The following is a 21,161-nucleotide window of genomic DNA, read 5'->3' as shown; positions in this document are numbered from 1 at the left end:
TTAAGCCAATCTCTTTTAGATTCCCTTTGCGCACCATCCTAAACTGATACCTTCCTCGGCCTTCAGAACCCAGACTGTGTAGGTCATAGGTCTGTATCGATGGAAAGTTAAGTGCTTCCAGCAGCAAATAGGAGCAACCCGGGCACACATGGGCTTAAACAGTGAAACAAATTTGTAACTCTCAGAACATCAAGTTCAGAGGTAGGGCACAGTTTTTGTGTTGCATATTTAGCAGCTCAATAATATCATTAAGGCATCAATGTGCTTCTCCCTGTCCTCTGCCATACCTGATATGAGCTTACTCTTCAAGCCAGTTGCAGATAGGAGTGTTCCAGATCTGAGCATCATGTCCAGACAGGACAACATTCATAGGGAAAAGAGAGACCATTTTTTCTGAGCTGCCTTGGGAGGGCCTAAAATTTCCCAGACGTATCTTGCTTCCCCAGCAGTCTTCCCTTCATGTTTTAGTAACAAATTTTGACTCACATTCCTGACCCGGGCACTGACAAGGAAAATGAAATTATCCCTAAGGCAAACGGGTGCACCACAGGGGCTTGAGTAAGGCCTGTATCTCTAGCTGTGTAGAGGAAGGGGTTGAGAAAAAAAAGAACAAACCTTGGAGGTTTCGATTGAGGAAATGGATGATGGGCAGGCCACCAACAGTGTGCACTACAAAAGGAAACATTATAAAAGGTTCTGGAAAAAAGTATGAATGAAAAGGTTTATACCAGAAATTTGCCACAAAATAAGATGGGAAAGGGGATGTGGTTGGAGTACAGACAAAACAAGGCTATCCATGAGTCAATAATTGTTGAAGTTCATGGGGGTTCGTTATACGTTCTTCGCTGCTTTTGCATCTATTCGAAATTACCTGTACTTAAAAAAAAAAAAAAAAACTTTAAAACAAATAATCCAAGCAAAGCAAGAAAAGAAAGAGCAGCATGAGAAATTTTACCTATTTTCATGTTAGCAATAATGGGATCTAACATTTAAGTGTTTGCTCTTTGACAGACGCTCTAGTAATCAGCATAGAATGGCATAGGCTAGGAAGGTAACTTATTTACTGGTGTGGCTGACACTTGCAGAAATAACTTCAGGCCTTGGTACGTGCATCCTTTGGTTGTACATCTTCCGCCTGTGGGCTCTCTTTGTGCTGTGGTCCCATTTTGTCAGCATCCCTCCCTTATCTGCCAGTGATACGTCCCAGGATCTCTAGTGGGACAGTAGCAAACGCGCCATCCTCTATGCTTTTTTTAGTACATACCTCACTAGGATAAAGTTTAATGTACAAATTAGACATAGTAAGGGACTAACGGCAGCAATGATAAAATAGAACGACTATAAAAATATACTCTAAAAAAGGTTATGGGAATGTGGTCATTCTCCCAAAACATTTTATTGTACTGTACTCACTCTCCTGGTGATGGCGGGAGTTGGTAAGATGTCTACGCAATGAGATCAGGTGTGAGTGAGTGACGGAGGCACTACCCTAACCCTAACTTCTAACCCTAACCCCTAACGCTTACCTTAACCCTAACCCCATAGTTTTTGGTTACTGTTGACTTTCCGACAATATGCCAAGAAGATCATCCACTTCAGGACCAAGGCTGAGTGCAGGTAACTGAAACCTTAGAAAGCAAATGCGGATGATGGGGGACTTCAGTAGTGGCAGCAGTAAGTCCCACACTGGGATCCCATTGACCCAGTGTGAATCCCATACCCATGTCTAAGCCCGTCATGTCCAGGAGAGTGTGGTGCTCTGAGAGACCAGTCATATTCTCCCCCTGGAGCTGAGAGTAGTCTCATTCCAGCTCAAACGCCATCAACTGGGAGAGACTAATTTCCTGTAAAGAACATCAGGACAGCATGGATACTGGGCAGGCGAAAATACCAGGTGGCCATTGTGCTTATATTATTGTTTTTATTCCTACTGAAACCCCTGGGCACCTACTGTGATTACCCCCATTTTACGGAAGAAAACCCTGAGGCTTAAGAAGTCAAGTGACTTGCCCACGACCACATTTTTAATGATAAAACTGGGAGTCAAAGAATGAGAGTTTGATTTAGGGACCACGTGCCCTGCTGTTTACAGTGAACGTCTGGCTATAGGTTTCCAAAGTCAACTGGCAAACAGTGAGATCTCATTAGTGAGGATGGTGCAGCATAGTGGTTCCAAGCATGGGTTCTGGAGTTAGATGGATTTGGGTCCAAACCACAATGCTCGCCACTCAGGTGCTGGGTCTCTTAATTAGTGCTCAAGGTAGTATTAGTCTTGTGCCAGAGATGGGGCAAGTTGAGATCAGACGTCCTATGTGACTTGCCACGATGCAGAGCCAGGGCTCTAGTCCCTGTCTCACTGGCCCCAAAGCCCAGAATCTGCCCCACCAGCGTGATTCACACTGCATCCACGACTGCAGGGGAGAGGGGTGGCGGCCAGTAAGGCACGTTCTAGGTCCTTAACTTTCACTTTTTCCGGGAAGTAGCAATTTAAAAACCTCTTTTCGAGCCTGGAATTCTACATCAGGTTTTGCTTTTTAACAGAGTTCTCTGCCTTTCTGTTCATTTGTTTTAACTTTGAATTATAGAAACGCCCAAATACAAAATCCATATATCTTCATCTGTGAACAACAACAAAATCCATATACAAAAGGCAAAATATACATGATGGGCATCCCTGTACCCAGTCACCCAGCTCCAGTTTTATCTCATGATCAACTGTGCTGTCTCAATATTTCCATTCCCCCCTCATTGTTATTTTGAAGCAAACCTCAGATAGAAGGTCATTTATTTTGTAAATATTTTAGTGTGTATCTCTAGAGGGTAAGGTCTCTTCTTCCACAATGCCAATGTCACATCTTTAAGTTTAACAATAATTTCTTAATGGTGTCATACATCCAATCAGTGTTTCACTTTATGTTTGCCTCATGGATGATATATAATTTTTTTGTGGATTGTTTGAATCCAGATCCAAGTAGCATCAGTCCATTGAGATTGGTTATGTCTGTAGGGCCTTCTTTTTTTTTTTTTTTTAATTTTTTTAAATTTTACATTTATTGATTTTTGAGAGACAGAGTGAGGCAGAGCACGAGCAGGGGAGGGGCAGAGAGAGAAAGGGACACAGAATCTGAAGCCGCCTCCAGGCTCTCAGCTGTCAGCACAGAGCCTGATGCAGGGCTCGAATCCACGAACCGTGAGATCATGACCTGAGCCGAAGTCAGATGCTCAATCGACTAAGCCACCCAGGCACCCCGGGCCTTCTTTAATCTGTCAGTTTCCCCTCTATCTCTTTTGTTTTCCCCTTGCAATTTATATGTTGAAGAAAGTGAGTTATTTGACCTGTAGAGTTGCTCACTGTCTGGATTTTGCTGATATCATCACTGTAGTATAATTCACTGGGTTCTTCTGTTAATTGCTCATTGGTTATTGGATGTAGGGGTTTGATCAGATTCTGGCTCAATTTTGGTTTTTCAAGAGGAATTTATAGATACAATCTTGTTCCCTCAGAAGCCTCATGGTATGGGAGGGGTCACTCTGTAATGTTGAAAGACATCAGAATAGTGGTTGCATAGGAGTAAGAAGAATGGAATGACCAGGAAGGGGCCAGAGGAACTTTCTGGGCTGATGGACATGTTCTAGATCTGGATGCAGGTGTGGGCTACTTAGATGTTTGTGTTTGTCAAAACTTACTGCAGGTAGATTGTGCTCAGTTACAAAGTAAAAGCTTAGGTGCTGACACTTTATTGGAGAGTTCAATCCCAGGGACCAGGGGTGAGGCAGGGAAGGAGAGAAGGTGAATACAAACAAGCCGGCCATGGCTTTGTGACAAGCTGATCACTTGATCTCACAGGGATGTCCTTGAAGAAGAAATTACCATGCCTCAGAATAGTACAGGTGGAGGGAGGAAGTAGACTTTGCCTGACAGTACCCCGAGAGGCCAAGGGGGATCCATGGACTTGAGTACCTCAGGCTGTGGCTGTGACAGAGGCAACAGCACCTCGCTCTGCGGAAACTTTGTGAGCCATTGCAAGGGCCACTCAGACCAGATACAAGACCCCTGGGTAGATATTGGGTGATGCATAATTGACTCAGGGGTAGACACACAGAGGTCATTTGCTATGGTTAAGGGTAAACCCTCCAGAGCCAGACTGCAAGGGTCAAGATTCTGTCTCTGGCATCTACCAGTTAGGTTGCTTTGGGCACGTGACCTAATGTCTCTAAGCTTCAGTGTCCTGGTAGCAGATGCCATTGGTGCTCCGGGGCACACACACTGACAAAGCTCTTTGTGTCTTTCATCTGAAGAAAGTCATTCTCTAGTCATAGGGATGTGCTCCTGTAACTGTGGACAGGGCACATATGCAGGAGGGAGAGTGAATATCTCCAGGCATGACCCTCAACCAACACGGGATGGGAGCTATGAGATAAAACTGCTGCTTCCTTGTTCCATTGAGGGAGAAGTCGGAGGCATGCTCACAGAGCCTCTCAGAAAGTTCCCAGAGATTTTGAGCCCTGCTTATTCACAGCCATGACCAACTCGAAATGCTCTGTTTGCTGGCTTCCTTCCTTTTCCTGCCTCGCTCCCTCACTCCCCTCTCTGTGCTTCTGAGAACATGTTCCTCCCCAAAACTACTTATCCCCACTTCCTTGTCTCGGGGTCTGCTTTTGGAAAAACCCAACCTCAGATCATCAACCATCAGCAAAATATTGTAGTGATCAATTGGGATAATATAGATAAAGCCCTCAGAGCAGTGTTTGCTTCTTAGTAACCATAAAATAAATGGAGCAATTATTCTATTTTCCTTCAAGGTCACCACCAAGGATGACCGTTCAATTTATCATCCAGTTGAGACATGTTAGAGATGAAAATGAGTGCTATGTGAGTAAGAGACAACAGGTGGAAACTGACACTATCCCTAGAAAACCAGAAGGTATTGTCATGCGACAGCCATGACCTCAGCAGAAAGGAATTCTCTATACAAAGGAATTAGAGCGCAAACACTATAAATGCTTCTCAACTGAATTGTTTCATAATTTCACATTATTATGTATTATACTTTCTTAAAGTGAAGGCTCGGGGCGCCTGGGTGGCGCAGTCGGTTAAGCGTCCGACTTCAGCCAGGTCACGATCTCGCGGTCCCGGAGTTCGAGCCCCGCGTCCGGCTCTGGGCTGATGGCTCAGAGCCTGGAGCCTGTTTCCGATTCTGTGTCTCCCTCTCTCTCTGCCCCTCCCCCATTCATGCTCTGTCTCTCTCTGTCCCAAAAATAAAAATAAAAAACGTTGAAAAAAAAAAATTAAAAAAAAAAAAAAGTGAAGGCTCACCTGTATTGTATCACTTTAGTGCCCAGAAGGGATAATATTAAATTTCTCATTTGCAAGTTAGCAGTAGAATTATCGCTTACAAAGAACTGACAAGGGATGTCACGCACAGGAAGAAGTGCTTTAAGATCTAAACACGATGAAAAGAACTGTTCAGTCTTCTCCTAGAAGAGAATTGAATTTTGAAAGAGTAAAAACTTCATATGTAGGAGGCTAATACCCAAATGTGATGCGTTTGAAGGAATATTAAAATTACTGTCTAAATAGCGTTGACTGAGAATAGCTACTTCTCACAGTGAGTTAAGAAATGTAGAATCACAGCCCCCAGTAGGAGCTGGAAGGGGCCTTGTTGCCATCTAATCTGATGGTTCCCTTCTAGGTCATTGGGAAGAGCTTTTGTAAATATGCAGAGAATTGGTTCTTACCCTACGGAGGCCACACGTGGCCTACAGCGGGAGTCCTCAAACCGTGGCCCCCAGGCAAGCTGGCCATATCCAGCCATGCTCATTTGCATATACATCATGTATGGCTGCTTTGACTACACAATGGGGGAACTGAGTATGAGCCATTGGAACAGAGATCATATACAGCTTGCACAGGCTAAGGTATTTATTCTCTGGCCCTTTATAGAAAAAGTTGGTTGACTGCTGGCCTAGAGGATTTAGCTTTCCAGAAGATTCTGGTGCACAACCAGGGTTAGGAATTACTGATGACAATTTGTGTCCTTCATTTATAGCAACAGTAAGCTGCAAGGCCCAGAGAGGTGAAGTGACCTGCCCAAGGTTGCAAAGCCAAGACAAGACTGAGAAGCTTCTTACTGTTTAAGCCCCATTTTCCTAGCACAGAACCCTCTGTCTCTAATGATAATCCCAGCTTCTGTTAAAATTCAGCCTCTTCACTTGACCACTGTGGAGCTCAGCTGACAACAGTTTCCTGGCCGACAACATTTGATGATGAATAATACAGTGAATTGGCTCGTCATCTGGCATCGTAACTTTCCCTCATGCCAGAATGCTTTCCTTTGTCACTGGTACCATCTGGATAGAAAACTGTATGGAATTTCCAACAAATGGCATTTGATAGACATGTGCCTGCCTTGGAAATCTCTGAAGTGAAAGTCTTGTCTAGCGTGACAGGGTCATATGTCCCAAAAGAGAATCATTTATTCATTCGTTCAAGCATTCAACAAAGCATTTACTGGGCACAATGCCGGGCACAGGGAATTTAGTGTCAGTCTCCATGGATCCTATAATTTGATGAAGGAGGCAAACAAACAAACAATAATAGACAACTCATTAACTAAATAGATAAGTATGTAGATAGAAATTGATGACTGCGATCTCTGTGAGTGTTGTACATGAGATACACTACAATAGTAACAAAAAAAAAGGCAACAATTATAGTGCTTATTCAGCTCCAGGCCCTCCTACCTGGTTTGTATGTACTGATTCATTTCATGTTCACAAAAGTCCTGTGGTGGTAGCTGCTGTAATGTCCCCCGTTGTACAGAAGGGGAAACTGAGGCACGCATTGGTTAGTTGGCTTGTCCAAGATCTTATAGCTAAGAAATGGTGAAGCCAGGATGTAACTATAGACAGTCTAGCTCAAGAGTCCCTAACTACTGTGTTCTGTGCCCCCAGTACAGGGATACAGACCTAAGAAAGCACCTTTTAAGCTGATCTGGTGTCGGGGCACCTGGGTGGCTCAGGTGGTTGAGTGTCCGACTTCGGCTCAGGTCATGATCTCGCGGTCTGTGAGTTCGAGCCCCGAGTCAGGCTCTGTGCTGACAGCTGAGAGCCTGGGGCCTGCTTCAGATTCTGTGTCTCCCTCTCTCTCTGCCCCTCCCCCGTTCATGCTCTGCGTCTCTCTCTCTGTCAAAAATAAATAAACATTAAAAAAAAAAAAAGGCTGCTTTAAGCTGATCTGGTGTCTTTGGCAATGCTGGGCGCATAGATAGTGAACGTATGAATGAATTAATTAATGAAGGTATAAATATATCTGTATACATATATATGTATGTTCATAAGAATTATGTCTGGCATAAAATGAACTGTTTTGAGACCTGCATTACCCGTGCTCATTTTCTTCCTTTCGGAGTGTTTGAGCTATTACCAACTATTTCAGCCAAAACACTCCTGCACTCTCATATGAAAGGTGAAATGCAATAATTAGATAGAGCTCATTAAATCAGTTAAACTATTCTGAAGTAGGAACCAGAGAACCATAATTTAGTAAAATGTTTGAAGTATTAGTATGCAGTGAGAATAATAAAAATAAGAAGTCAAACTTACAAGATTGCTACAAGAAAAAAAGGCGATCAATCATAAACAGAAGCCCTGAAACTGTATTTATTGCCTTTACTTTGCATACACAGCATTGTGCAAAAGTGCACGCATTTGGGAGGAATTGAGCTGATTCAGATTCTCGGGGAGTGAGCATGCCCTCAAGGTTTCTAAGGTTCTGATTCTCTGAGGCTACTTTGGGGGAACCAACAGGCGGGCACTCTTTAAACCAATTTCAAGTGGCATCCTTGTGAAACCAAAGCTGTGGGTCTTTGAAGCAAGTTAGAGTGCTTTTGCCACCGAGTAGAAGAGCCACACTGTCCTGGTTAACAAGAACAGATTCTATCAGCCTCTGATAGCAAGGATGTTTCTCGGAGCCATGTTTAAATCTTTATGGCCAGCTTTGGTCTTCTCAGTAATCAACACCCTGAAGGTGTCCAAGCACCTGCTCACTTCTGGGGATATTTAACTCATATGAGATGAAAGGAGAGAGTGTTTGCTGAACATGTATTTTTTGAAATCTTCAAACCTTTACCATGGTTTGCCAGCCGAACACATCTCCACCTTCCCTGTTCTGTCTTCGCAAACAGCGAGGATCAAAGCCTTTTCCCTCTCTTTGTCTAACTCCACTGTTAGGGCCCCGTTTACACGGTGTCCTCTCAAAAACCTCATGCTGAATCATCTCAGACTAGGTTCGTGAAGGCCAGCAGAATATGCCACCCCCAAATATGCTGCTTTGGTATATTAATTATTTTTGAGCTGTAGGTAATTGTAAGGCAGTGGATACAGGGAGAGGCTTTCTCTGAACTGCCCTTACCTGCCTTAAGACAAGTTCTCTTGAAAATTCCAGCTGGCATAGGTGCTTCCCTGGGAGTTTCACCAACCAGGGAAGATGGTCTTCACCACTGCAGAGAATGCAGAGGAGACTGGAGGTCAACACCACACCCATATAGACTTTGTCACAAACTCTCATACCTCCTCGTGAGACTACCTCATGCCTTCTAAGCACCCATTCATGTTTCCTACAAATTATTTGTTGTTCCTGGAGGAGCCTCCATGCTCCGCCCCTTTCCCTACTAAGATGATATTTAAGCCTGAATTCTAAGCTACTTCTTTGAGTGATTCGTTTTTCCCTGGGTACCTCCCATGTTTGCATGCAGTATACCTGTTAATAAATTCTGCTGGTTTTTCTCCTGTTAATCTTTCATTACAGGGGTCTCTGCTAAAAATTCAGAAAGAGGAAGATTGTTTTTCCTCCCCAACATTAATCTTTCTTATATTTTCCTATACTGTCATAGTATAGTGGGCTTGGTGACTGTTGAGTGTCTTGTGTCTTCCACGGGTATAGGCTGTGTTTCTGCAGTTCATTTTGCACCTAGCGTGTGTGTGGCCCAATGTAGAAGCCTACTAAATAGATGTACGATGAGGGAATGTATTCTAGAGATGGATGAACTCTGTTTCACACCATCTTTGAGAGCTTTCTGGGGCTCTGTGGTATAATTCTTTTTATTGGTTTTATATTTGCTTATGAGCTCTCTTAGTTTGAGTTCCTCTGAAGCAGAATCTGAAACAAGATTTTGGGTGCAGGAAGTTAATTTGGGAGGAGATTTCCAGGAAGAGGGAGAGAAGGAAGAGGGGAAGAAGGGAAGGAGAAAGAGCCAAGAAAGATGGCCTCTCTGGGCAACTGGTGTTCATCTCTGCCGGGATGCTGGGACCCAGAAACTGGGGCATTTATCCACTGATCCCTCATTGTTGAAGGTTGTCCCCAGGGGCGTTACCTTCTGCTACCTACTTTGGAGGCAGAAAAGCAGAGAGGTATGCATTTGATGAATGAAGCGGGAGCTGTCAGCATTACCAGAAATGTCCATCTTGGCTAAGACTAAAACCAGGGCAATGTGATCGAGGTGGGAGACACTACAAGTGTCCGACTACTAAGTCAGAAAACCTCTTCCCTGAACACATTTTGTAATCTAGATAGAAATGGTGCACTGTGCTTTGGAAGGAATGAAGTGGATTATTGAAAAAAAAATTTAATGTAAAGAGAAACTATCTAGATCACAGTGGGGACCAACATTAATACTTTTTTAAGAAACGTGGCCCTGGGTACTACCCTCTCCGCCTTGACCATGTTTTGGTTTTACTGGAATGCAGTAATAATAGGGAGTGTGCTGAACGAGGTGCACCCTGTGACACCAAGAAGATGTCCCCTTGCCTGGTGAAGCCTGGGAAACAGGCTGCTGCTATTTATGTAGACTGGAACTTTATTTTTGCTGTCTTTCCTTTCAACGTCACTTATTTTCTGTTTTTTATTATGTAAGTAAAGCATGTTTGTGCTGGAAAATTTAGAAAATGTAACAAAGAGGAAAATAGGAAACAAAAGCCATTATTATATTTCCCTTGCCTCAATACAGTGAACCTAAACCTTTTTTTGCATTTCTCTTTCAGTGATTTACCCAATCATTACAAAAATGTAACCATACTTCATACCACATTTAACATTTTTCACTTATTGTGGACATTTTTCTTTTTCCTTTTTTAAAGTAGTTTTGTTTTCAGTTTATTTGGAGAAAGAGAGGGAGAGAGAGAGAGTGGGGAAGGGGCAGAGAGAGAGAGAGAGAGAATCTCAAGCAGGCTGTGCACTGTCAGTATGGAGCCTAATTCCAGGCTCAATCCCATGAACCTGAGGTCATGACCTGAGCTGAAATGAAGAGTCGGACACTTAACCGACTGAGTGACCCAGGTGCTCCTCTTTTTCCTTTTTTAAAATGTTTACTTATTTATTTTGAAAAAGAGAGAGAGAGAGAGAGAGAAAGAGACACAATGAGCAGGGCAGGGGCAGAGAAAAGGAGAGAGAATCTCAAGCAGGCTCCATGCTGCCAGCACAGAACCTGATGCAAGGCTTGATCCCGCAAACTGTGAGACCGTGACGTGAGCTGAAGTCAAGAGTCAGACTCTCAACCGACTGAGCCCCCCCGGCACCCCTGTGGAAATTTTTTTATAGTGATAAATATGGATAAGCAATTCCTTCCCTTCCTCCTACTCCCCTTCATTCCCTCCTTCCTCCTTTCCGGCAATCCTTCCTTTCTTTTGTTTTGTTTTGTTTTTTAATTTTTTTTTCAACGTTTATTTATTTTTGCGACAGAGAGAGACAGAGCATGAACGGGGGAGGGGCAGAGAGAGAGGGAGACACAGAATCGGAAACAGGCTCCAGGCTCTGAGCCATCAGCCCAGAGCCCGACGCGGGGCTCGAACTCCGGGACCGCGAGATCGTGACCTGGCTGAAGTCGGACGCTTAACCGACTGTGCCACCCAGGCGCCCCTCTTTTGTAAAAATAATTCTGATTTTTGTTTGGTTACAAATATAATTTGTGTTCAGTGTAAAAAAATTGCACTTATACGTATATGCATGCACACATGTATACAGACAGACACAGACACACAGATACACACATACATACATGTATGTTAGACCACTCAGAAAGAACTACCATCTAGAGCAAGGGTCAGCAAACTTTTTTTTTAAAGGGCCAAATAGTGAATATTTTCAACTTTTTTTTTGGCTACGCAGTCTCTGTTGCAACAACTCAACTCTGCATTCTAGTGCAAAAGTAGCCATAGCTAACGTGTAAAAGAATGAACATGGCTGTGTTCCAATAAAACTTTATTTACAAAACCTGGCCACTAGTCCAGGGACTGTAGTTTGCTGAGTTCTGCTCTAGGGAAAAATAGTAATAACATGCTGCCAGAAATACATGTCTTTTTTTTTTTTTTTTTACAAAAACAGAATTATACTACATAAGCTATCTTGCATGTATTTAAATATTTATGGGTGTCTGTTATGTGCCAGCTCATGGAAAGTAGTGTAGACAGTGGTGAACAAGACAGACCAGAGACTCTGCTTTCATGGCGTTTATTGCAGGGGACACACTGTGAATGCAGTAAGTGCTCTGAAAGTCACGCGGGTGGCTGTGTTAAACGCTTTTGTGTATCATAACTTTTGCTACAAATTCCCTATTCATGGGTGTTTAATTTCCTTAATTGCTTCTGTTGTAGATTACACGGTCATAAGAATTCTTGGAATTAAATCTTTATGAAAAACCATCACTTTTTACTTAGGCTGAATTCCTTAAACTTGGAATCGCTGAGTCAAAAGGCATACGATTTTTTTTTCAGCCTTTTATTTGCTGGGCATTGCCAAACTACTTTCTAGAAAACTTACACCAGCTTAGACTTTCACCTGGGCTGACCTTTTTTCTTTCTTACTTCCTTTGTGCAACAAATTGAGTTTCATGAATCGACAAAGTAAAATGAAAGTGGCGTAAATCTAAGCCATGAAACAGAAATGAAGAGATAGGGAATCGTTTGAGGGAGAGGAGCCCTCTTTCAGATGTTTTGTCTCTGGGGACATCCTGTGATTTGATCCCTACATAATGGTTAGAATTAAATCTCAGAGGTTCTTTAGAGCTAGCGGACATCAGTTATTAACTGCCTTCACGATGTGCCAGAAACTATGCTCAGCCCTTCATCTGCCTGATCGGAATTAAGCCTCAGAACAAAATTGAGCTGAGAAGCTACAAATGGCCCGATGGTGGAACAGGACCATGACCATATCTCTTTGAACTAGAGGAGAAATCTCAAGCTGGCAGCCTTGTGGTCAGTTTTCTTTGGCTCACACAGTGTGGCCCCGTACAGTGTGTAAAATTTTGTTGACATAGCCCCAACCATTTTAAAACTGGAAAATGTCCCATAAAATCCCTTCTCAAGACTTTGCAAAATTTGCAAAGATCGAGGCACACACCCATTCCCGCTTGCTGAAAGTTGAGTGTGTCAGAGGGTTTGCTCTTTCTGCACTGGGACTTACATTCTGGTAAAGATAGTATTGAGCTAAGATTGGCAACCCCTCTGAATTCCATCCTCTTTCAAACCAGTAGTGACTTTACTGTTGGGGCAGGGCAGAGGTGTGGGGACAATGCGTTTCCTGCCTCCTCACCCAATCTACTCCTCTTATGTAGTTGATTGCCTGAGTTTGTGGTCGTACTGTTAATCACTGGGCTGTGGAAAAAGACAGGACTAAGGAGATGGAGGCTGATGTAGGTCCAGCCACCACTGCAACCCATCATGGGCCCTGGTGGTGGGGACACTTGAACTGTTAGGTGAGGGCACACCAGCTGTTGGGGGACAGTGGGCAAGATGACTCTTAGTTTCTCGGCTTCTGCCTCTGTCCTCTTATGTACTTCTTTCTCACTTGTGCTTTGTTCATCCTCCAGATTGTTTTGTTATACGTGTCACCACCATGCTTGGCCACGTGGAATAGGTCTCTCTACTCCATCTCACCTTAGAAAATAGACTTGGCCATGAAGGGCACACAAGGAGTCAGACCATTGTCTCCTCCCCTTTCCTCTAGTATCTCTCTGCCAAATGGCACTCCCCACAGCCGGGCCCTGTGCCCACCTGTCCCCTGCTTGGAGCCCAGGCACAGACTGGTTTCCCGCTAGGAATGGTTCTGGCATTTGCTTAGCTCGTAACTCTGTATGGCTGGAGAAAAACTGGGGCTCTGCAGGCCTTGTGGCTCTGGGAGCCAGAGCTGGGCTATCTCAGGTCTTTACCTGGCATTGTATTTATTTGTATGTATCTGTATAGAGCCGTATTGTGCAAAGAAGAAATTGCCGTTACATATATGTGCTTCCCATACCCTAAGCAGTATGCCAGGTAAGGGGGGTGCCAGGAAGGAAAGGACAATCTGAGAGTCTGAAGGTACCAGCAAAGAGGAAGAACCAAATCTGAGTGCGGTCCCTGCAATAGCAGGAAGTAGATTTAGGGACTCCCTGGGGCCAAAGGAGCCAGGAGAAGGAGGCTTCTATAAGGTGCTGCAGCAAAGTCTCTGTGCCAGGAGGGGGCACATTCCTGCCCCACTTCCCCCATGAGCCCACCTGGCAGCCTCTGTCTTCAGCAAACTCTCTCATCTCCAGATTTCTGAAACTGCGCTCTCCAGTATGGACGCCATTTGCCGCGTGCAGTACCGAGCACCTGGAAGGTGGCTAAGCCAAGGTGAGCCGTAATGGAAGTATAAAATACACAGAGGGCTCGAAGACTCTGTACGTGCAAAATATCACATTCAGAGACTCATAATGGTCACATGTTGAAATGATCATATTTTGGCTATCTTGGGGTCATATATGCTACTAAACTTGATTCTATCTGCTTCTTTTTACTTTTATTAAGTGGCTACTGACGTTTGAAAACTACCTATGTGCCTCTCCTTTGTGGCTCATGTTCTGTTTCTGTTAGACGGTCCTATTGTACAGTGTGCTCCCTGACTCAGCCACGTCAAATGTGCTTCTTTCTGGCTTCGCTCTGTATTTGTTACACGCAGGCACACTCACACATATGTGTGTGTATATATGTATAATGGAATAGATACTCTCAGTCTCCCTAGGTATAAGACAGGACTCATGTTTCCTTACTCTGTGTTTTATCACTGTCTGCCCAGGTGCCCCTTTTGCTATTAGACAGCCAATGCATGTTTCATAATGATGCTTTCATGCATTTGACAAATATATATGGAACCACTACTCTGGGCCAGGCTCCCCTGGGAACTTAGTAAACTTTAACTCAATATCTGACCTAATTCCCACAGGGTAAGAGTTATTAGCTTTGTTTCACAAATCAGGAAACAGAGTAGAAAGTTGGAAGTGACTTGCTCAAGATCACCTACTGTGGCAGGAAACAGGATTCCAACACGCTTTGGTCTGGCTTCGAATCATGTCTCCTTTCCACTTGAATATGATCATACTGCTGAGGATTCTTTAGGCCAGGCCACTTGCCTCCTAAACCCTGTCTTCTTATGTGTCTATACATACCTATTACATGCTTGTTAATGGTCTGTCTTTGCCAGGAGACTTCACAGGAGGATAGAAACTACTCTTCTGAGCACGGTTGCATCCCTGGGGACTCGCTCTCTTGGACATATGAAGGAATAAATGATAGTCCCTTCTCCTCCCCACCATTACAAAACTCATGTTGATTTCCGTTTTCCCTGGAGAGGATACAGATAGGCATAAAACTCTAAAGCCATTTTTGCAGCAACTGTAATGTTGTAAACATTCATTTTGTATTTTATTTATTTAGAGCTCCATTATGCAAAGAAAGAATCATTTATGTGAGAGTCTGGGGAAGTAATCTCTCTTTCCCTGCTGGTCCCTCTTTCTGCACGTTACGTTATCTCAGACCAACATGACAAAACCCAGGCACGTGTCTTTTGTCAAAATGGAATGTGCATCCTCACAACAGCTGTGTGTTAGATGTTGCCAGAGCCTTGGTACCAACCTAGGACTGTGGGCTTTTCATATGATTTCCACTCATTATGGAAGTGGCGAATGGATTGTAACACGCCAAGACCACTTAATGGTGGTAAGACGGGAAACCATCCTGCCCACCAGAGAAGAAAGGCAGCCAGGCATGAAGAGAGGAGCATCAAGCTGTAAACCATAGGAGTGGTCACTGGTCTCAGCTTTGCCATTGATTCTCTCCCCAACCTTGGATGAGCCATGATTCCTCATGTTGTGAACCTTAGTTTTCACATCTATTAGTTTGAGGACATTAAAATAGATCAGAAAGGATAGCAATGTCTACATCTACCCTGTGTAACTATTGAGAACAGGAGAAAAAAAAAAGTCTTGGGCAAAAAAATCATAAGACTCTGGAGTCTGAGTCCGAGATCTGAATTTAACACCTGGCTCCTCTCAACTGGTTGTCTGACCTCACTGGTCATTTCACTTGTCGGGGCCTTGATTGCCTTTTGTTTGTGTAAAATGTGATCATTAGACTGAATGACCTTTTTTTAAAAATGTGTATTTATTTTTGAGAGAGAGAGAGAGATAGTATGCTAGTGGGGAAGGGGCAGAGAGAGAGCGGGAGACACAGAATCTGAAGCAGGCTCCAGGCTCTGAGCGGTCAGCACAGAGCCCGATGCAGGGCTCGAACTCACGAACCATGAGATCATGACCTGAGCCGAAGTCAGACACTTAACTGACTGAGCCACCCAGGTGTCCCCGGACCAAATGATCTTTAAGTTTCCTTCGTGGTTGGAAATATGTACATGTATTTGGGTAGAGATTAGAGGGTGGATTTTGGTAGATGCATTCACTAGCTTTTGTCCTTCCTAGGTGGGGACAATTATTTAGGAATCAGAAAATTTTTTAGGGTCACATGGTGTAAAAAAGGTACACTGATTCCTGTGTGAATGCTCTGGAAGCAAATTAATCTCCTTTTCATTAGAGCCATGAGTTCCTCTAAACAAATGAGTCAGAGCAAAATTTTGGTTGTCATCATCAGAATCTTCATGCACAGGTTGACCTTCTATATACAGTCCATTTCTGTCATGTCTGGTTGTCTAGTCTACATTGAGTAGTTATGTAGTGTTGAGGTTGTGTAGGTTATGTTAGAGTTAAAATACATGGTCTTTTATTAAGTTGGTTTCATTTATAGATCTTGAGAGGCCTTGGGGTGATAAAATCTGAGTTATGCATTGCATTAAGCAGAGTTATATAAAGCCTGTTGAATATTAATTTTGTAATGATTCACCTTACAGTTTTATGAGACTAGATATAAAAAGATACTGTGAATAATTGAACCTATGGTCTATCAAATGAAGTCTAGAGAAGAGAGAATAATTAGAAGTGAAGAGGGCCAAGCCTTTTCCTTCTTCTCTGAGATCAAGTTAATTTAATCTCATCCCCTTTCTGCAGATTCAGGCTTCCTGGTTTCTTAGAGCATTAGATGAATGTGCGGTATAGAAATCAAAGCTAATAAAATGTGGATCTTTTCTACCATGTTATTGTTTTCATTAGTTTTAATGTGTCCTCTAAATATATTTTAACTTTATAGTCTGAATATTTTATATATATCCTTCTTCAGGTTGCGTTTTTCAAAACTGCTTCTAAAATAAGGCAAGTTCTTGCACGTAAGAGATAGAAGTACTTATATTTCTTATCTTTCAAATTGTATTTTGTGTAAGTTATACAAATGGGCAATAAGCATGTGAGAAGATGCTCGATATTATTAGCCTCAAGGAAATGCAAATTCAAAACGCAGTGAGATACCAGCAAATACCTATTAAAGTGGCTAAAATTAAAAGACTGACAACACCGAGTGTGGGTGAGGACGTGGAGCAACTGAAACTCTCACACACTGCTGGTGGGATTTAAAGTGGCAAAGCCATTTAGAACACACTTTTCAGTTTTGCTAAAATTGAAAATGCCCTTATTAGAAGACCCAGCCAGTCCACTCCAAGGTATTTATAGGAAAGAAATGAAAATATATGTCCATGCAAAGATTTGCCCTGGAGTGTTGATACGGTTGCCTTTTTCGTAGCTCTAAACTGGAAACAATCCAAATACCCATCAGCAGGTAAACGGATAAACCATTTGGGGTCTAGCCATACAATAGAATACCGTAAAATAAAACGAAATAATTTTAAAAAAGAACAAACTACGAGTATGTGCAACAATATGGATGTATCTCAAGGATATCATGCTGAGCGAAAGGAGCCAAGCACGCAAAATTTAGACTATAGGATTCAACTCCTATGAAGTTCTAGAAAAAGCACACTAATATCTAGTGACAGAAAGCAGAGCAGTGGTTGCCTGGGGCAGAGGTAGGAAGTAAGAGGGAGGATATCGTACACAGGAACATAATGGAACTTTTCAGGAGATAGAAATGTTCCATGTCTTGGTTGTGCTGATAAGTACAGAAGTGAATATATGTCAGCATCTGATGAACTGAACACTTAAAGTGGGAATATTTTATTGTATGTAAATTATACCTCAGTAAAGTTGATTTAAAAAAAAATTTTTTTTAATGTTTTTTTAATTTATTTTTGAGACAGAGACAGAGCATGAACGGGGGAGGGTCAGAGAGAGAGGGAGATGCAGAATCCGAAGCAGGCTCCAGGCTCTGAGCTGTCAGCACAGAGCCCCACACGGGGCTCGAACTCCCGGACCGTGAGATCATGACCTGAGCGGAAGTCGGACGCTCAACCGACTGAGCCACCCAGGCGCCCCTAAAGTTGGTTTTTAAAATGCCTTTTGGGGCACCTGGGTGGTTCAGTCGGTTGAGTGTCTGACTCTTGGTTTCCGCTGAGGTCATGGTCTCTGGGTTCGTGGGATTGAGCCCCACGTCGGGCTCTGTGCTGAGTGCAGGGCCTGTTTATGATTCTCTCTCTCCCTCTCTGCCCCTCCCCCACTCACGTGCGCATGCACGCTCTCTCTCTCTCAAATAAATAAACTTTCAAAAATAAAAAATAATAAAATGCCTTTTGCAATATCTTTCGTTGGTTTATGAATATACTCCCTAAACACTGATCTTCCAAGATTTTGATTCCAAATCAAGTTTCAGTATTTACTCATTGTGAGATGGAGTCTGATACACACACATACAATAAAATCGGTGTAACAAGTATTTGACCAACCTTTAGAATTGCCCCGGGAAACAAAAGAGATGACAAACTGGTAGAAATGATTTATAAATCATGATACTGTGCAGAAAATTGCCTGTTGCTAACCCTCCGTAGTTCACTCTGCCAGTCAGAGTGAAATTACCTTGGTATGGGGCGCATGTAAAATTAGTTGAACCTCTTATCTGGGCCCCAAATGAGCTCCCCCCCGATTGAATGCCTGGCTAGTGTACAGACTATCCTAGCAGATTTCCTTAGCATTTTAAAAATATCCACCTGCCTCAGGCCATGTGACACAGTGATCCACCCACTCACACCGTAAACCCTTCACTTCCAGCGTTGACAAGCTACACAATCATTCCTCCAAGTCAAGATACACTGTACGAGTCAGCTTGTCAACGAGGTTTTAAGCTTCATCTGACATCTCCCAAGAATCCTCTGCTTTCAGAGCAATGAGCTCTAAGTTGGAGGCTCTAACCTAATTGTGGGGTAATGATGAGGTTGTTCTTGGAGAAGCATAGGTCTCTTCTGCACATTAACAACTTGTAGCATGGGCAGGTAATTGTGTTTTGATTGTGAATGGACAGGGAGCACTGAAAAGTTGGGTTCTGCTTGAATCTAAAACAACACATACATTCATTTGACAGAAAGTCATTTAAAAAAAATTTTTTTTAACGTTTGTTTATTTTTGAGCAGAGAGGGACAGAGCGTGAGCAGGGGAGGAGAGAGAAAGAGGGAGACACAGAATCTGAAATAGGCTCCAGGCTCTGAGCTGTCAGCACAGAGTTCGACGCAGGGCTCGAACCCGTGGACCGTGAGATCATGACCTGAGCCAAAGTCGGACGCTCAACCGACTGAGCCGCCCAGGTGCCCCATTGACAAAAAGTCATTGAGTACTGTGTGCATTGTCCTGGACTCTGGGGGTTCAGCAGTGAATAGGACAAGCAAGGTCGGTCTCCTTGGGGAGCTTACGTTCTAGTGGAGGGGTGGGTAGCCATCAAGTAAACATGTAATTTCAGGATCGTACGGGAAATACGCAAGGGTAGAGAATAACACAAATGCAGGTTGATACCATACAGGATATAGTGGTCAGGGAAGATCCTGCATGTTGAGTTGGGAAGATGAGGTGGAACCAGCTGTGTGACAGTCTAGAGAAACAGTAATCTGAGCAGTGAGGACAGTAAGTGAGAATGAGCTCGGCAAAGTAAGGAAGGAAAAGGAAGCAAATGTGGGAAGTATCAAGGGTGGAAGAAGGACTGTCATGAAATGACGCTTCAGAGGTGGAGAGCAGATAAAACTTAAGTTTTATTCCATGAACATGAGAAGATATCAGGGCACCTTGGTGGCTCAGTCATTAAGCATCCAACTTTGCTCAGGTCATGATCTCACCGTTCATGAGTTTTAGTCCCACATCGGTGTACTCAAGCCCCTTTGGGTGAGCAGGATTTCCGCTTTGAGTGAGTTTGAGCCTTGCTTTGGGGGAGCCCCACTTCTGTCTCTCTCTCCCTCTCTATCTCTCTCTGCATCCCACCAACTTGCACCCTCTCTCAAAAACATAATAATGAGAAGTTATTGAAGGGCTTTAAGCAGGGGAAAAAATTATCTGATGTGTAAATATGGCCACTACGTGAAGAAGGGATTGTCTTGGGTCAAGTGGGGAAATTACTAAGAAGACTGTTGAAATAGTCTAAGGGAAAGATGATTGTAGCTTGGACTGGACTGGTGGCATTAGAAATAAGGAGATAGGAACAAATCGAGGGGCGGACCATGGTGGTAGTGCTGCGAGGGTTGGAGCAATGGGAAGTGGTGGGGAAAGCATCCATAGTTTTATGGTCTGAGCAACTAGTAGCTAATGGAAGTCTTTATTAGGAGACCACCTACAGTGATTGGTTATGGTGTCTGTATCCTTGCTTTGCCTTTAGGACACTGACCAAATGACTCTGAAGATTGAATAGCAGTTAATTATTTGTAAACATCCTGTGAATGGAACTCAGGTTGCAAAGACTCTGTTATCTCTGTGATTTTCCAGACATGCTAATAAATGAGTGCTGGAAATGTCATGATTTTCTAATCACAACCTTCTTTTCCTAAAAGCCATTTCAGCCAACATCCATCATCAGTTCAGAGCAATATCCAAACTCTTTCTAGCTCTTGTTTACTGCTGGTATGCCACTATTCCCAACACACTCACTGCCAAGGAAGTACTTTGAGTTTACTTGTGCTCTGGAAAACTTTTAGGAAGGTTGCCTTTTTTTGTTAATTATGGCTCGGGGATTACTTTGTCAGAAACTCGGAAGCCCAGGAGTCTATAAAAATTACAAGGTATTATTAAATATTTAAATATTGCTCACTTCTCCATGTAGTATGAGATTTGGGCTGAGATTGAATCTTGGGCTGTTTCGTTTCCATGTTTACCGTCTTGCATAGAGTCACAGATTCAATTTTGCCTATTGAGCAAATTTTAAATTTGCTTCAAGCAAGCAAGAATGGTATTAAATTGCCTTGACCTAGGTGCGTTGAGATTTTGTTGTTTCTCTGTATTCATGGAGAGTAATGAACATTAGCACTGAAACAGAAGCATCTCAGTTTGTGAAAATGCTGTTGGAGTAACGATGAGAAAAATCTTTTTAAATGTTTTGGATTATTTTCTTTTGCATTATAAAAATAACCTAGCCCGTCCTAGAAAATTTGGAAGGTACAAGATCAAAATCAACCATAGCCCAATCACAAAGAAATCTATGTGATGTTAAAGTTTCTCATAAAATGTTAGTGTGGAAAGGGGCTTGTTGGATTATCTGGTCCAACTTCTCATTTTGCACGTGAAGAAACTGAGGTGCGGGGCAGTGTGGAGTTTAGAACCCAGCTTTTCTCAGTTTTGAGCTGTTTTCCTGATTGCTGATGTGGCTTCACAAGCAGTCTAGATTCTTGGGGTCTTAATGGAGGCTCAGTATCTGCCACACCCTCTTTCTGAGCAGAGGGGTTGTGACATGTTAACACTGGGTGTGCACGTGGCTCCATCTGCCCCCTAGTGTTCAGGAGGATGCATGGTCTTAAATAAGGATGGTGTTAAATGGCCTTGACTTGGAGAGCATTTCTCAAAGAGTGGTTTTTG

General features: G+C 43.1%; 1 protein-coding gene across 3 annotated transcripts in view; it reads left to right on the top strand.

Annotated features, from left to right (window-relative positions):
• Nucleotides 1-21,161, top strand: part of FRMD4B (FERM domain containing 4B) — a 324,549-nt gene that overhangs the window by 71,870 nt on the left and 231,518 nt on the right. The window contains exon 1 of one of the 3 annotated variants that reach the window (XM_047850186.1): nt 13,625-13,644. The exons of the other annotated variants lie outside the window; for them this stretch is intronic. The gene's annotated coding sequence lies outside the window, so the exon portion shown is untranslated. Of the gene's footprint in view, nt 1-13,624; nt 13,645-21,161 lie in introns of those variants that run through there. 3 annotated transcript variants of the gene reach the window in all.

The sequence above is a fragment of the Prionailurus viverrinus genome, chromosome A2, assembly GCF_022837055.1.
Source record: "Prionailurus viverrinus isolate Anna chromosome A2, UM_Priviv_1.0, whole genome shotgun sequence".
Taxonomy (NCBI): domain Eukaryota; kingdom Metazoa; phylum Chordata; class Mammalia; order Carnivora; family Felidae; genus Prionailurus; species Prionailurus viverrinus.
This window is presented reverse-complemented; position numbering and strand designations above follow the sequence as displayed.